The sequence below is a fragment of the Schistocerca nitens genome, chromosome 1 (genome assembly GCF_023898315.1).
Source record: "Schistocerca nitens isolate TAMUIC-IGC-003100 chromosome 1, iqSchNite1.1, whole genome shotgun sequence".
In the NCBI taxonomy this organism is placed as follows: domain Eukaryota; kingdom Metazoa; phylum Arthropoda; class Insecta; order Orthoptera; family Acrididae; genus Schistocerca; species Schistocerca nitens.
This window is the reverse complement of record NC_064614.1, coordinates 653,488,662-653,506,154: the sequence shown is the minus strand read 5'-3', so window position 1 is coordinate 653,506,154 and position 17,493 is coordinate 653,488,662. Positions and strand designations below refer to the sequence as shown.

At 43.6% G+C, this 17,493-nt stretch overlaps 1 long non-coding RNA gene across 1 annotated transcript; it reads right to left on the bottom strand.

Moving 5' to 3' along the window:
* Nucleotides 1–4,189: 4,189 nt before the first annotated feature.
* LOC126236680 (uncharacterized) lies at nt 4,190–12,374 on the bottom strand. The gene is made up of 3 exons (XR_007544971.1): nt 12,244–12,374; nt 12,089–12,153; nt 4,190–4,319 (listed from the first exon to the last, which is right to left on the bottom strand). It is a non-coding gene; the product is annotated as an uncharacterized LOC126236680 (long non-coding RNA).
* Nucleotides 12,375–17,493: the final 5,119 nt, after the last annotated feature.

Here is a 17,493-nt window from a genome sequence, read left to right as displayed (position 1 = left end):
ATTGTGCAATACTTTCCTCACATTCTTGCAGACTTGCAAACCTTTCACAAGCATAGAAGTCATTTGTCCTTTTGCTGGTATAGTTTTCTATTAATATTGCACACGCATCTCGCCAAGTGGGGCCTAAATCTCTAATCTAAGTTTCACCAGATTTCAAGAGGGTATCATGCTGCTCTTGGTCAATAAGTTCTTCTGAACAAAACTGAATAACTGAACTAAATGAAAGTACACTATTCTTGACTGTCAAAAATCCCCTGGAGGGAGGTATGCTGCTAAGTATGAACGTGAGCAGAACCTATGTGAATACTACAAATATAGGCCCAGGGCTGACCTGCGTATATGTCCTTCCTGGACAGCTGTCTCAACTGCCTTCGGACGCCGCCGTCTCCATCTTTATACCGTGCAGTAAGTCATGTCGCCCCTTTCACTTTGGTGCTTCTGGACACCACACTGTCGGGCCTCGTGTGTGGCCATATACGACCACTGCCAGTGCGCTGCCACACCTCATTTCTTCCCCACGTGAGCTCACATGATACCTCGTGAGTCTACATAATTTTAGCCAGAGCCCAAATCAACACACTTCCAGTGGCGTGTCCTCAGCACTCTTGGTTCTTCCCAGCAAATTTATTTGCTCTTGCTTCTGTTTTATTGCTTTTTCAGTGGTCTCATTTTAAAATATGTGACATTCCTTCACTTCATGACACGCATAACCAGTGTAACGAGCATAAGATCTATGTCCACGTTCACAAGCGTCTACATACCAGGGAACCGAGATGACAACACAAATGAAAAGTGTCAACACGGATTCCTCCAGAGTGCTAAACATCCGTCAGCTATTAGGGAGGAAGACAAGACCAACAAACGAGCGCTTCGGGTGTTGTTACTGCAGCAGAACTTGGATAATCTGGTTACTGACATTGACAACATAAATTACACCGAAAATGGTGTACTACTTAGCAAGAAGAATGTAAATGTGCTTACACCTATTACAGAACCGTTTTACGATAGCATTATGGTGGTTAAAATCTGTGATCAAGTGGACTGTCAAGAACAATTAGAAAGAGGACGCTCTGTAATGTTAAAGAAGAAGACGTGTGGTTCATATAGGTAAGAAAATGGAGTGGCTACGTTTTCAACTACCTAGTTTCAGCTACTTTTCAAAGCCATCCAATCAACCACTTCCTCTATCCGAAATACAAATGACCTTTAAAAGTAGTTGAAGCTAGGTAGTTAAAAGCGTAGCGATCGCCTTTTCTTATCTATATGAAAAGCATAGTAACCGTCGTTTTGTACCTATATGAAACTGAAACTCAAGCATCAAAGACATCAATCGACTTGCATGTGTCACTATCACCTCAACATACATACAGTGGAATGTTGCCATACAGCAACTGTTTATTAGCTGACGCCGCAAAGTTGTGATTGACGGAAAGTACAGAGAAGCACATTGTAAATGCTGAAACTTCCTGGCAGATCAAAACTGTGTGCCGGACCGAGACTCGAACTCGGGACCTTTGCCTTTCGCGGGCAAGTGCTCTACCGACTGAGCTACCCAAACACGACTCACACCCCATCCTCAGTTTTGATCTGCCAGGAAGTTTCATATCAGCGCACACTCCGCTGCAGAGTGAAAATCTCATTCTAGAAACATCCCCCAGGCTGTGGCTAAGCCATGTCTCCGCAATATCCTTTCTTTCAGAAGTGCTAGTTCTGCAAGGTTCGCAGAAGAGCTTCTGTTAAGTTTGGGAGGTAGGAGACGAGGTACTGGCAGAAGTAAAGCTGTGAGGACGGGGCGTGAGTCGTGCTTGGGTAGCTCAGTCGGTAGAGCACTTGCCCGCGAAAGGCAAAGGTCCCGAGTTCGAGTCTCGGTCCGGCACGCAGTTTTGATCTGCCAGGTAGTTTCATATCAGCGCACACTCCGCTGCAGAGTGAAAGTCTCATTTCTGTATACAGAAAGGGCCGTACAGGACCTGCAACATGTGGTCGTGCATTATCCTGCTAAAATGTAGGGTTTCGCAGGGATCGAATGAAGGGTAGAGCCACGGGTCGTAACACATGTGAAATGTAACGTCCACTGTTTAAAGTGCCGTCAATGCGAACAAGAGGTGACCGAGACGTGTAACCAATGGCACCCCATACCATCACGCTGGGTGATACGCCAGTATGGCGATGACGAATACACGCTTCCAATGTGCGTTCACCGCGATGTCGCCAAACACGGATGCGACCATCATGATGCTGTAAACAGAATCTGGATTCATTCGAAAAATGACGTTTTGCCATTCGTGCACCCAGGTTCGTCGTTGAGTACGCCATCGCAGGCGCTCCTGTCTGTGATGCAGCGTCAAGGGTAACCGCAGCCGTGGTCTCCGAGCTGATAGTCCATGCAGCTGCAAACGCCGTCGAACTGTTCGTGCAGATGGTTGTTGTCTTGCAAACGTCCCCATCTGTTGACTCAGGGTTCGAGACGTGGCTGCACGATCCGTTACAGCCATGCGGATAAGATGCTAGTGATACGAGGCCGTTGGGTACCAGCACGGCGTTCCGTATTACCCTCCTGAACCCATGGATTGCAAATTCTGCTAACAGTCATTGGATCTCGACCAACGCGAGCAGCAATGTCGCGGTACGATAAACCATAATAGCGATAGGCTTTATCAAAGTCGGAAACGTGATGGTACGCATTTCTCCTCCTTACACGAGGCATCACAACAACGTTTCACCAGGCAACGCCGATCAGCTGCTGTTTGTGTGTGAGAAATTGGTTGGAAACTTTCCTCATGTCAGCACGTTGTAAATGTGAATGCTCTGAAAAGCTAATCATTTGCATATCACAGCATCTTCTACCTGTCGGTTAAATTTCGCGTCTGTAACACGTGATCTTCGTGGTGTAGCAATTTTAATGGCCTGTAGTGTAATAGTTTGGAAGCAGTACCGCTCTAGTGTTATAGCGTGTTTTATGTGCAGAACCGTATAGCCTTAGGGATGCAGGTGTTTATGTTCTCTCTTACTAATACCTTCTTGGTACTGGCCTCAGACATGTACTTAAAATACTTCTAACTACGACCATGTGGAGCTCCATCATGCATAAACCATACGTTTCTTCTTCATAATCGTCTGTTATATCATCACAACACTTTCATATCTTCTACACACCGATAAAGGATGCTAATATCCTCGATACGAGCGCTTCTGGAGAGATCTTGTGCTCTTGGGTGGGTGTCGCGACTAAGATTGGTGCGGAACAGCAGTTACGGACTCAGTTCACTCTGTTCCTTCACGAGACGTGGAATGTAGCGGACAACTTAATGTCAGCTGCAAATTAAATTGGCGATTATCCTAAGAATTCGAGAATGCTCTGTCTCCCATCCATTTAGGGAAAGATGGGCAATCGTAAATTATGTACTATGATCGAAGTGCTACAAAATATGTAAATCACTGTGTGGTGTATTTTGGTGTATATATTTTAGAATCAACAATGAATGCAAAGTCACCTACCAACATTCACAGTCTAGTATATGGTACTCACAAAGTAGTGGAGGGGTGGGTTAGCAATGATACAGAACTTGAGAAGCATGCTGCTGCCTCATTGGCCAGTGTTGAAATTACGGAAGAACTGGTAAAATTGCTAAAACTGGTCGCACTACCAACATACTCTTTATTACAGTACATCGATGATGTCTTTTCCTTCCCATCTGGCCACTGGTAAGTTGCTGATAAGATGTAATGATTGAGTGATATCGCTTGTTTGAGACGGAGAGAGTGTCTTGTCGGAGGGACAGCACCTTCTGGGGATGGTTAGCACCGAAACAGAGACTGGGCACAGGACTGCAATATGAGGAATCAATCGAAATGGAACACCTCGCCATCTGGTATCCCGTCACTGTGAAAGGTGAGTTAACATGTAGAGGTTGTCAATCACCCTTTGGACAGCTGTTTGGAAATTGAATATAATTTATGATACGTGGTGCTTACTGCAATTAAGGAAAAGGGGGAAGGGAGGAGCCACCAATATAACTTTCTTTTCACACAACCTGTTTATTTAACAATATATAAACTGAGTTTTACAGATAATCGAAGCATTTAACCATAAAATTTTCTTTAACAAAATGAACAAATCTGCAAAATTCTTTTGATCTTAAACCTTGATTTGAATAAGCTTTTAATCTTTGCAAATGGAATCTGAAGTGCTGTATTGTAAAACAGAAAACAATATGGCAATGATTACAAGACGGCCGTTCCTGCAGTCCGCCCGTTATCGGGTGAAACAGCGGCGTTTACTACCGCGCTGGACACAGTCTGTCTTGTAAAATGCCCTCCTGCAACACATGAAAACTATATAAGCACCATTGATGACAAGGGTGATTCAGTTACTCAAAACAGATGACTTAACCTTTAATTTGAAAGCTGTATATTGAAAGGTTCGGGTTTAAGATGCGCACCTGTGCTTACAGTTTAAACAGATTAGCAAATAATATGGCAATGGTAAAGCTTACTTCAAACCAAAAAACCCCTTAATTTCAATGAGCAACCAAGGTATGACTGGACCACAACCCGTCCCTTCTGACAATTGACTAAAGCCTTAGTGACAGTTGGCTGTTAATATTTTCAAGGTTAAACTGAATGTCATTTATTAAGACCGCTCTGAAGAAACGTCTTAAAATATCACTTGTGAACACTTATTGCAAGAGACTTGCAGAACTTGACAGAACCACAAGATGCAGCAAAAATACACCAATAATGACCCAGTCTTTCAAACACGGAATGGAACAGTTTAGCAGAACATGTTGTTCAGATTATAGCTAATGACTGAGAAATGTAATTACAATCAAAGAATTGAACTAGTTAACAGCTAAATCTAACCACAAGGCCCTCTTTTGTTTCACAGCAACCTGTGCCTTAGTATAATTGTTCTGGCTGTATTTACAACCAAGAGCTGATTAATTCGCCGGCCGGTGTGGTCCAGCGGTTCTAGGCGCTTCAGTCTCGAACCGCGCGACCGCTGCGGTCGCAGGTTCGAATCCTGCCTCGAGTATGAATGTGTGTGATGTCCTTAGGTTAGTTAGGTTTAAGTAGTTCTAAGTTCTAGAGGACTGATGACTTCAGAAGTTAAGTCCCATAGCGCTCAGAGCCATTTTTAGCTGATTACTTAGAACATTAATGACTGGGTACAAACCAGAAAGGAATGGCAATATAATAGCAGGCCAAATTTTCAGATGACAACTAGTGTCTTAGTACAATACTACTGCCGATATTTACGACCAAAACTGATGAAAGCCGGGTAGAAGAGGGCAGCCAGGCCATGAGCAGTCGTCCGACATGAATGTTGCCAACCAACCGACGGACTGTCGGCCTGCTACTTGTAGTCGACACTGACCCCGTGAAGTACTCTAGTATCTTCACTGTGCGCAGGCCCTCCTCGCACAGCTCGTGGCTTCGACTGCTCGGACCTCATGACCACCTGTTGTCGTGACGCTACGGCAATCCCCAAACTTCGTGGCTCCTCTCAGATCAGCAAACCCTGTATATACACTGCTGGCCACCGTAAATGCAACACCAAGAAAGACAAGAGGTAGCACAACAAAATTTATTTTGTAGATAACATGTTGACCAAGTATCAAATTATTACGTTTACAGACGTCTGTGACATTTGGTTCCTGCTAGAATCAGTAGCCAGAGTAGCCGCCATTGTTGGAGATCATCGCTGCCACACGTCTCGGCATTGAGTCAAAGAGACGTTCGATGTGTTCCTGGGGTACAGCAGCCCAAGCAGCTTCCACACGTTGCCAAAGATCATCTGGTGTGGCAGCTGGGGATGTAATCTGGGTCACTCGTTGAGCAACCATGGACCACATGTTTTCTATCGGCGAAAGATCTGGAGAGCGAGCCGGCCAGGGAAGCAATTCAATCTGGTTATTGACGAAGAACCTTTGGACAATGCGTGCCACGTGTGGTCGCGCATTATCCTGTTGAAATATGGCTGTGGCCGAGCCCTGTAGGTAAGGAAGGACAACTGGCTCCAGCACCTCGGATATGTAGCGCCGGCTATTTAAAGTACCGGCAATGCGTACTAGAGGCGTGCGAGAGTAATATCCAATACCGCCCCATACCATAATACCCGGTGCAAGACCAGTGTGGCGGTGCATAATGCAGCTGTCCAGCATCCTCTCTCCACGGTGTCTCCACACTCGAATCCGACCATCGTGGGGCTGCAGACAGAAGCGTGCCTCGTCAGTAAAGACAACGTCATTCCATTCTGCCGTCCACATTCGTCTGTCAACACACCATTGGCGACGGAGACGTCTGTGGTTCTGCGTCAATGGTAGACGAAGCAATGGACGTCTTGCGGACAGACCACTCTGCTGTAAACGGCGTCGAATGGTACGCGCAGACACTGGATGATGCGTTACAGACGCAATGTGCTGTGCTATAGTTCGGGATGTCACTGAGCGATCCGTCACTGCCATGCGCACAGTTTGCCTATCAGCACGTGCTGTGGTGCACCGAGGTGAATGCGATCGACCACGTCGGTCCGTCGTACCCTCCTGCATCCAACGGTCACATATCCGCATTACAGTTGTTTGGTTTCGTCCAACACGACTAGCGATTTCTCTGTATGATAATCCACAATCTCGGTAAGCCACTATCCTTCCTCTGTGGAACTCGGATACTTGATCAAAAGATGTTCGCTGTTGTCTACGAGGCATAACTGATCGTCTTGTGAAACAACCACAAGGTAAACACACGTGCCGAACGTACACTCGTCGAAATCTCCAAGCCTTAAATGGCGCTATGAGGTGGCGCCACAGGCGCGCGTGATGTGCGTCTGCGCTGAAATTCTAAACAGTTGCATATCTCATCGCTGCAAACTCATGGTGTAAATTTCACTTGATTCGGATGCTTCCTTCAGGGTGTTGCATTTACGGTGGCCAGCAGTGTATATCAGCAAGCAAAGACCTTCTAGGGACACAACTCACAGATGCCAACTTTTCCTCATAGGTATTAGCAGTGGGGCTGCAAGAGGAATAGTCGCTACTACACCTGAACCAGTGATGCCAGACAGAACTGCCTATATATATACGGGGTGATCAAAAACTCAGTATAAATTCGAAAACTTAATAAACCACGGAATAATGTAGACAGAGAGGTAAAAATTGACGCACTTGCTAGGAATGACATGGGGTTTTATTACAACCAAAAAAAAAAAAAGTTCACAAAATGTCCGACAGATGGAGCTGGACAGCAAAACGTTAACTGCTACCGTGACGGGTGAGAGGTACGCCGATATGTTACAGAATCGCATCATCCCCAGCCTGGCTGATAAACACCTGCTGGAACGTACGATGTTTATGCAGGATGGCGCTCCAGCTCATATTGCTAGACGCTTGAAAGATCTCTTGCGCGCGTCGTTTGGTGATGATCGTGTGCTCAGTCGCCACTTTCGTCATGGTTGGCCTCCCAGGTCCCCAGACCTCAGTCCGTGCGATTATTGGCTTTGGGGTTACCTGAAGTCGGAAGGGTATCGTGATCGACAGACATCTCTAGGGATGCTGAAAGACAACATCCGACGCCAATGCCTCACCATAACTCCGGGCATGCTTTACAGTGCTGTTCACAACATTATTCCTCGAGTACAGCCATTGTTGAGGAATGATGGTGGACATATTGAGCATTTCCTGTGAAGAACATCATCTTTGCTTTGTCTTACTTTATTATGCTAATTATTGTTATTCTTATCAGATGAAGCGCCATCTGTCGGACTTTTTTGAACTTTTGTATTTTTTTGGTTCTAATGAAACCCCATGTCATTCCAAGCATGTGTGTCAATTTGTACCTCTCTATCTACATTATTCCGTGATTTATTCACTTTTCAAATTCATACTGACTTTTTGACCACCCAGTATATATATATATATATATATATATATATATATATATATATATATATATGGACCTTGTAGTTGGTGGGGAGGCTTGCGTGCCTCAGCTTCACAGATAGCCGTACCGTAGGTCCAACCACAACAGAGGGGTATCTGTTGAGAGGCCAGACAAACATGTGGTTCCTGAAGAGGGGCAGCAGCCTTTTCAGTAGCTGCAGGGGCAACAGTCTGGATGATTGACTGATCGGGCCTTGTAACACTAACTAAAACGGCCTTGCTGTGCTGATACTGCGAACGGCTGAAAGCAAGGTGAAATTACAGCCGAAATTTTTCTAGAGGGCATGCAGCTTTACTGTATCGTTAAATGATGATGGCGTCCTCGTGGGTAAAATATTCAGCAGGTAAAATAGTCCCTCATTCGTATCTCCGTGTGGGGACTACTCAGGAGGACGTCGTTATCAGGAGAAAGAAAACTGGCGTTCTACGGATCGGAGCGTGGAATGTCAGAAAATTTAAAAAGGGAAATGGATAGGTTAAAGTTAGATACAGTGGGATTTAGTGAAGTCCGGTGGCAGGAGGAACAAGACTTTTGGTCAGGTGAATACAGGGTTATAAATACAAAATCAAATAGGGGTAATGCAGGAGTAGGATAATTAATGGATAAAAAAAATAGGAGTGCGGGTAAGCTACTACAAACAGCATAGTGAACGCATTTTTTTGGCCAAGATAGACACGAAGCCCACGCCAACTACAGTAGTACAAGTTTATACGCCAACTAGCTCTGCAGATGACGAAGAGATTGATAAAATGTATGATGAGACAAAAGAAATTATTCAGATAGTGAAGGGAGACGAAAATTTAATAGTAATGGGTGACTGGAATTCGATAGTAGGAAAAGGAAGAGAAGGAAACGTAGTAGGTGAAAATGGAATGGGGGTAAGAAATGAAAGAGGAAGCCGCCTGGTAGAATTTTGCACAGAGCACAACTTAATCACAGCTCACACTTGGTTCAAGAATCATGAAAGAAGGTTGTATACATGGATGTTGTTTTGGGAGAGGAGATCAGACAGCGAGGTCATCGGTCTCATCGGATTAGGGAAAGTCGGGGAAGGAAGTCGGTCGTGCCCTTTGAAAGGAACCATCCCGGAATTTGCCTGGAGCGATTTAGGGAAATCACGGAAAACCTAAATCAGGATGGTCGGACGCGGGATTGAACCGTCGTCCTCCCGAATGCGAGTCCAGTGTACTAACCACTGCGCCACCTCGCTCGGTCTGTATACATGGAAGAGGACTGGAGATAATGGAAGGTGCTGACAGATTATATAATGGTAAGACAGAGATTTAGGAACCAGGTTTTAAATTGTAAGACATTTCCAGGGGCAGATGTGGACTCTGGCCACAATCTGTTGGTTATGAACTGTAGATAGAACTGAAGAAACTGCTAAAAGGTGGGAATTTAAGCAGATGGGACCTGGAAAAACTGACAAAACCAGAGGTTGTAGAGAGTTTCAGGGAGAGCATAAGGGAACGATTGACAGGATTGGGGGAAAGAAATACAGTAGAAGAAGAATGTGTAGCTTTAAGGTATGAAATAGTGAAGTCAGCAGCGGATCAAGTAGGTAAAAAGACGAGAGCTGTTAGAAATCCTTAGGTAACAGAAGAGATATTGAATTTAATTGATGAAAGGAGAAAATATAAAAATGCAGTAACTGAATCAGGCAAAAAGGAATACAAACCTCTCAAAAATGAGATCGACAGGAAGTGCAAAACTGCTAAGCATGGATGGCTAGAGGACAAATGTAAGGAAGTAGAGGCATATCTCACGAGGGGTAAGATAGATACTGTTGCCTACAGGAAAATTAAAGAGACCTTTGGAGAAAAGAGAACCACTTGTATGAATATGTAAAGCAGTCTCGGTTTTCTTCTCTCGTCAATTCGGGATAAAATCTCAAGCTTTCGACGATAGGCTCCATCGTCATCGTCAGCAGCAACTGTCAGTCTTCACTGCTGCTGTGGTGGCCTTTATATAGCCTGTGGACGGCTTCTGGTTGGTCGGCTTGTGACTGGTCGGCGATTACGTACTGCTGTCGCACACGGTGTCAATGTGTGCGCCGGTGTGCCACCGCTTCCGTTGGAACGTAAACCTTGGAAGGAATGTCTCTGCTGCTTCTCTGCATCGAGCGCCCGTTTCCATGCACAGCTCAGATGGTATCCGCTATCGCGGTTGATGGTCTTTTGGCTCATTCTTATTTCAACAGACAACTTAATAACAGAGTCCCAGTACGTGGAGGCATGGGACAGAATTTTTGTTTCATCGAGCAATATTTTATGTTTGTTCGTGAAGCTGTGCTCCGCAATTGCCGATTTCTCCAGTTCTCTATTTTTAATATGGCGTTGGTGTTCTGCACAACGGTTGGAAAAGGTACGAGTGGTCTGACCTATATAATTGCTTCCACACTCGCAGGGGATATTATAAACTCCAGGGACCCAGAGGCCGAGACTGTCCTTAACAGGGCGCATCATCTCCTTAATTTTCTTAGAAGGACCAAAAATCGCAGGACTCTTCCTATTTTGCTGGAAGTAGTGACACAAAAAGGAAGAACCGCAATCGGTGTTTCATCCTGTGAGTGTGCAGCATTTTCACGTCTCCTTTTTTTTGGAGAACGCTGCCTTTACATCGTGTGCACCAGAGCCATTCTTTCGGAACACGTACTTTCCAAAAACAGGAAACGTGAAGATGCTGCACACTCACAGGATGAAACACCGATTGCGGATCTTCCTTTTTGTGGCGCTATTTCCAGCAAAATAGCAAGAGTCCTGCGTAGACGGAGTATAACACCGATTTTTCGTCCTCCTAAGAAAATTAAGGATATGATCAGCCCTGTTAAGGACGATTTCGGCCTCAGGGTCCCTGGAGTTTATAATATCCCCTGTGAGTATGGAAGCAGTTATATAGGTCAGACCATTCGTACCGTTTCCGACCGCTGTGCAGAATACCAACGCCATATTAAAAATAGAGAACTGGAGAAATCGGCAATTGCGGAGCACAGCCTCATGAACAAACATAAAATATTGTTCGATGAAATAATGTAAGTGCCGTCGCGAAAGACTTCGTTCCCATAACACTTGTATGAATATCGAGAGCTCAGATGGAAACCCAGCCGGCCGAAGTGGCCGTGCGGTTAAAGGCGCTGCAGTCTGGAACCGCAAGACCGCTACGGTCGCAGGTTCGAATCCTGCCTCGGGCATGGATGTTTGTGATGTCCGTAGGTGAGTTAGGTTTAACTAGTTCTAAGTTCTAGGGGACTAATGACCTCAGAAGTTGAGTCCCATAGTGCTCAGAGCCATTTGAACCATTTGGAAACCCAGTTCTAAGCAAAGAAGGGAAAGCAGAAAGATGGAAGGAGTCTACAGAGGGTCTATACAAGGGCGATGTACTTGAGGACAATATTATGGAAATGCAAGAGGATTTAGATGAAGATAAAATGGGAGATATGATACTGCAGGAAGAGTTTGACAGAGCACTGAAAGACCTAAGTCGAAACAAAGCCACGGGAGTAGACAACATTCTATTAGAACTACTGTTAGCCTTGGGAGAGACAGCTCTGACAAAACTCTACCATATGGTGAGGAAGATGTATGAGACATGCGAAATACCCTCAGACTTCAAGAAGAATATAATAATTCCAATCCCAAAGAAAGCAGGTGTTGACAGATGTGAAAATTACGGAACTATCAGTGCAATAAGTCACGACTACAAAATACTAAAGCGGATTCTTTACAGACGAATGGAAAAACTGAGAGAAGCCGACCTCGGGGAAGATCAATTTGGATTCCATAGAAATATTGGAACACGTGAGACAACACTGACACTACGTCTTATCTTAGAAGATAGATTAAAGCAAGGCAAACCTACGTTTCTAGCATGGTGTAGACTTAGAGAAAGCTTTAGACAATAATCATCTTGTGGTGCAGTTCTTCTTGTTGTCTCCGTGCTTGCTAAGAAAATGGGATGAGAAGTTCCGCCTTATGCAAGACACCTTTTTTCTTTTGTTTCACCCATACATGTTTCAGCACTTTGTGCTATCGTCAGTGGGTTCTATTTTTATTTTTAACTGTAAATTTGTTGTTAACATATTAACATTTGCGTCGTTTACAACATTATGTAAAAGTTGCATTTACAACTTAATCGGCGAAAAGTAACATACCTTACATTATGTTATTGTCCTCTTGTTTTGGTAGCTGTTATGCTACACAATATACAACATGTCATCTGCAAACAGCAAAACGTAATTTATTTTCTGTTTGTTATGCATTTACGAACGGAAATGAGACTGTATCACGTTTTCTTTCTGTAACTTACAGTTTTGAAGTTGTGGTACGTTTTCCTGTGTTGTTGGCGAAGTAAATAGGCTTACTTCTTTGCCTGTGTTCGCGTGGCAATGCAGTTTTTCGATTACTCAAACCATAGGCGGGGTCTACGCTGCCATTACGTGTTGTTGTGGCTGTGTGGCGTTCATTTGTTTCGTAGCGTGTTCTGCTGGCTGCTGGGTGAGGCGCGCGAGTTTGAATTGTATTTGGTGTTAGTGGTGTGCGGTTTATGTGGGTTTGCGTGTGTGTGATGAGTACTGGGGCAGAGAGAGAGAGTGAGAGAGAGAGAGAGAGAGAGAGAGAGAGGGAGAGACTGAAAGAAAGAAAGAAAGAAACGAGAGAGAGGATGTGTGTGTGTGTGTGTGTGTGTGTGTGTGTGTTTTACTTGTATAGTTCTTCTGTTGTGGCGAAGAGAGTTTTGTTGCACAGTGATGTGTATTCATTGAGTACTTTCTTTCCTTGGGCTATTGATTTTTGGATGTGGTAGTTTTCTTCTATAGTTAATTTTTGGTATAGGCTGCTGCTAGTTTTTAGGATGTGAAGGTCAGTTTCAATGTTTGTTGGGTCGTGGTTGTGTGCTACCAGGTGGTCTGCAAATGTTGAGTGTGTGCTATTGCTTTTCAGTGCTCTGAGGTGTTCATTATATCTGGTTCTGAAGGTCCTGCATGTTTACCCACATATACAGATTGACAGCAGTTGCAAGTAAGTTGGTAGATGCCAGACTGGCTGTATTTGTCATTGTTGGTGGTAATTCTTCCGAGTCTGCTCTGTATTGTGTTGTTGGTTCTGTATGCTATGTTGAGTCCTTGTTTCTTTAGTATATTACCCACCCTGTGTGTGAGTTTGTTGTTGTAAGTCATTATGTGCCATTTATTGCTAACTGTCTGCTGATCTGTTGTGTGATGAGTTGTGTTTGTATGTGTGTGTGTTTCATGGTTATGTGCTGTTTGTTTTTGTATTTTGTGGTTTATTTTGTCTACTCTCTTTGCATAATATCCATTCTCCTGTGCAATTTGTTTTATTGTGTTCAGTTCTTGTGTGTAGTCATGCTTATTCATGGGTATTTTGTTCAGCCTGTGAAGTAAATATCTGAAGCTGGCTTCTTTGTGGGTTATGGGGTGATTGGATTGGTTATGGATAACGGTGAGATCTAAGAAATTAAGTTTTTCATCTGTTTGTGTTTCTATGGTGAACTGTATTTGTGGGTGGATGGAGTTTATGTTATCATGAAGTTCTTTTATGCGGGACAGTGGTTCATCTATTAAGCAAATTATGTCATCTATGTATTTGTACCAATATATTATTTTGTACTGTTTTGGTATTACTATTTTGTCAAAGATTTGTTTTTATATCTAGTTGAGGAAAATGTCAGCTAGGAGGCCACTGATTGGGGATCCCATGGGTAGTCCATCTTGTTGAGAGTAAAATCTGTTGTTGAATGTGAAGTAGTTCTGTTCTGTGATGAGCCTGAGTATGGCTAATGTTTCTTGTATGTTTGTTGTGGGTATGTTTCCTTGCAGTTGGAGGTTTCTTTCTATTATGTTGATGGTTTCTTCTGTTGGGATGTGTGTGTACATTGAAATTATATCAAATGAAACCAATGTTGCTGTGTTTGGTATCTTTTCATTTTTTATGTTGACTGGAATACTCTCTTTCAAAATCTGAAGGTGGCAGGGGTGAAATACAGGGAGTGAAAGGCTATTTACAATTTGTACAGAAACCAGTTATAAGAGTCGAGGGGCATGAAAGGGAAGCAGTGGTTTCGAAGGGAGTGAGACAGGGTTGTAGCCTCTCCCCGATGTTATTCAGTCCGTTTATTGAGCAAGCAGTAAAGGAAACAAAAGAAAAATTCGGAGTAGGTATTAAAATCCATGGAGAAGAAATAAAAACTTTGAGGTTCGCCGATGACATTGTAATTCTGTCAGAGACAGCAAAGGACTTAGAAGAGCAGTTGAACGGTATGGACAGTGTCTTAAAAGGAGGATATAAGATGAACATCAACAAAAGCAAAACGAGGATAATGGAATGTAATCGAATTAAGTCGGGTGATGCTGAGGGAATTAGATTAGGAAATGAGACACTTAAAGTAGTAAAGGAGTTTTGCTATTTGGGGAGCAAAATAACTGATGATGGTCGAAGTAGAGAGGATATAAAATGTAGACTGGCAATGGCAAGGAAAGCGTTTCTGAAGAAGAGAAATTTGTTAACAGCGAGTATAGATTTAAGTGTCAGGAAATCGTTTCTGAAAGTATTTATATCGAGTGTAGCCATGTATGGAAGTGAAACATGGACGATAAATAGTTTGGACAAGAAAAGAATAGAAGCTTTTGAAATGTGGTGCTACAGAAGAATGCTGAAGATTAGATGAGTATATCACATAACTAATGAGGAGGTATTCAATAGAATTGGGGAGAAATGTGTGGCACAACTTGACTAGAAGACGGGATCGGTTGGTAGGACATGTTCTGAGGCATCAAGGGATCACCAATTTAGTATTGGAGTGCAGGGTGGAGGGTAAAAATCGTAGAGGGAGACCAAGAGATGAATGCACTAAGCAGATTCAGAAAGATGCAGGTTGCAGTAGGTACTGGGAGATGAAGAAGCTTGCACAGGATAGAGTAGCATGGAGAGCTGCATCAAACCAGTCTCTGGACTGAAGATCACAACAACAACATATATATGACAGAGGTACGGTAAAATCTTATTGAGTTCTCTACCGGACGACATTAGCGGAGTTTTTATAGTTCATAGTTTTTTATTCTCTGTAGAATGGTACAAAATAACGATGATAGAGAGAATGTTTGGGTGACTGACGTGAATACACCCGGAGGGACGCAGACCTCCTTCAGACTGCAGTACTTGTGTGTAGTTTGTAGACCACCACAATGCAGTGGCAAAATCCTTGTCCTTCTTCCAGTTCCCATTCTGTCTTTTTCTACTACTGCCTCGTGTTGCAGGAGAAAACTTCGTCTGGCGTTGGCCTTACACATCGTACACTGTTGGTGGAGCTAAGGCAAAATGTTCCCATTTCCACTGAAAGGTCAGGACATGGTCCTGTAGCATTAACTCAGCTCACCTGTTTCTAGACGGGATGTAGAAGGTGGTAGATATGGCACTCCCCAACATCTGCTCACTTTCGACTTAAATTGGAAAGACCACATGCACAAAGCTGCAGGGAGGACGGGCAGAGACTGAGAAACAATAAACAAGATGCATAGGGGCTGCCTAAAAAACCACATTGGAGTTTCACTGTAGCAAATAGGATCGAAGAAAGTGACTTATTTCGAGATACGATAGTAGGATGAATATGATTCACTAGTGGCTGTAGTCATTAAAAGACATCTCCATAGGACTCAACACAGGTATGAGGTTGAATGTAGAGACTTCATTCCAAATTCGCATACAGCATTTCTTGTCCATTATAATTATCCGGGCTGTTATGCCGTGGTCGGTTGATGAATTCCGTATTGTTTCCCAACGTTTCGTCTCCGCGCCGCGGCGTGACGTCACGTGTTTTGAAAACGCGCGGACACGGAATTTAGCGGCAGTCAGTAGCGAGCCAGTGTGTGTGTTGGACCTTCCATCAAGCTACGGACCCCCTTGAAGATGTCTCCCGCGGTCGGAGACGAAACGTTGGGAAACAATACGGAATTCATCAACCGACCACGGCATAACAGCCCGGATAATTATAATGGACATGATATTTCCGGCCGTGAAAGTTTACATTTTAGTATACAGCATTTCTACCAGAACTTGTTCCAGAGATTCGACAGGCAGTACACCGCTCCATTCGCACCATCAACAGAACAGGCTCTGCTAACGGTATACTACGCCTTCCACATCGCTGGCAACAGGTTCTACACAAAGCTGGTTACTACTGTGAAGCCGCGCGTGATTAGCCGAGCGGTCTGGGGCGCTACAGTCATGGACTGTGCGGCTGGTCCCGGCGGAGGTTCGAGTCCTCCCTCGGGCATGGGTGTGTGTGTTTGTCCTTGGGATAGTTTAGGTTAAGTAGTGTGTAAGCTTAGGAACTGATGACCTTAGCAGTTAAGTCCCCTAAGATTTCACACACATATTTGAACACTACTTTGAAGAACAGTAACAAGTGCAAACATATAACTCTTTTGTATCGGTTGTGAATAAATAATTGCCACTATTTAAGTTCCAACTCTCGTATATATACTAAAATTGCTGATGGAATTTAAAAAAGCAGCATAACTCACCGTGTGCAAATACCCAGATTATACTAATCAGGTATTTGAGATTGAGGAGAGCACTTATTGACTTGCAACAGACCTTTATGAAAAATTTTCACTGATCAGGCAATAAAACTTGAGCATTGTACTTGACGTTTTAATATATTAATCCTTTACTATTTACTCTATTCGCAACACATTTTGCAAACAGTATCCCTAGAAACCACTGAACGTACCATTAAAGTTATATCAACGAAAGACACTTAGCTCGGGAGATAGGACGTCAACATTGAGATGCGTAAAAAACTTGCTTTTGCTGAAACGGGGAGCCCAAATTACGCGGTCTGTACCCATTCGTGAGAGCGCTTAACGGTTTCCTACGAACTTTAAACATAATTTCAAACATTTTCTCAACTGTTTCTCGCTTATACAATGTTAATGTCGTATGTTTAACACATTAAATCATTTGTGAAGTAAGCAGACGTTCAAAGCTACGTATCTTACACGTACGTCTTCGATTCTTTAAGAATCGAAGATTTGCTGATATTAACTATTCACGTTAGATACGCTACCATGAACGTATAGTACCTCCATGCACGCTACGGTAACTATCTCACATTATTGCTGTTTTTCTTCTCTTTTGTCTCCACGTAATTATATATTCTTCGACTTGTCCTGCAATACTGTACAACCTTTGTACAGAATGTAATTTAACAGGACCACATAAAAGTTCAATAAAATCAGATCACTGCTTTCACAAGCGTTGGTACACACGATCAAGCATGCGCACGCTTGAACGCTTGCACAAGCATGCATAATCGAAATTCAGTCAAGCATTAAGCTACTTGTACAGTCCTCAAGCTTTCGCAATTTTTTTCTACAAACGCTCAAGCGTGCTGAGTTTAAGCACGCTGCGCATGCGTTCATGGCCACTAAGCGCGGTGCGTTGTCTCTGTTGCCTTGACGACGTTGATAATCACGCTCCCAGCTGTCAGACGACTGCAGGAACTCCTGACGAACTATCATCTCATTATACATTAACGAAA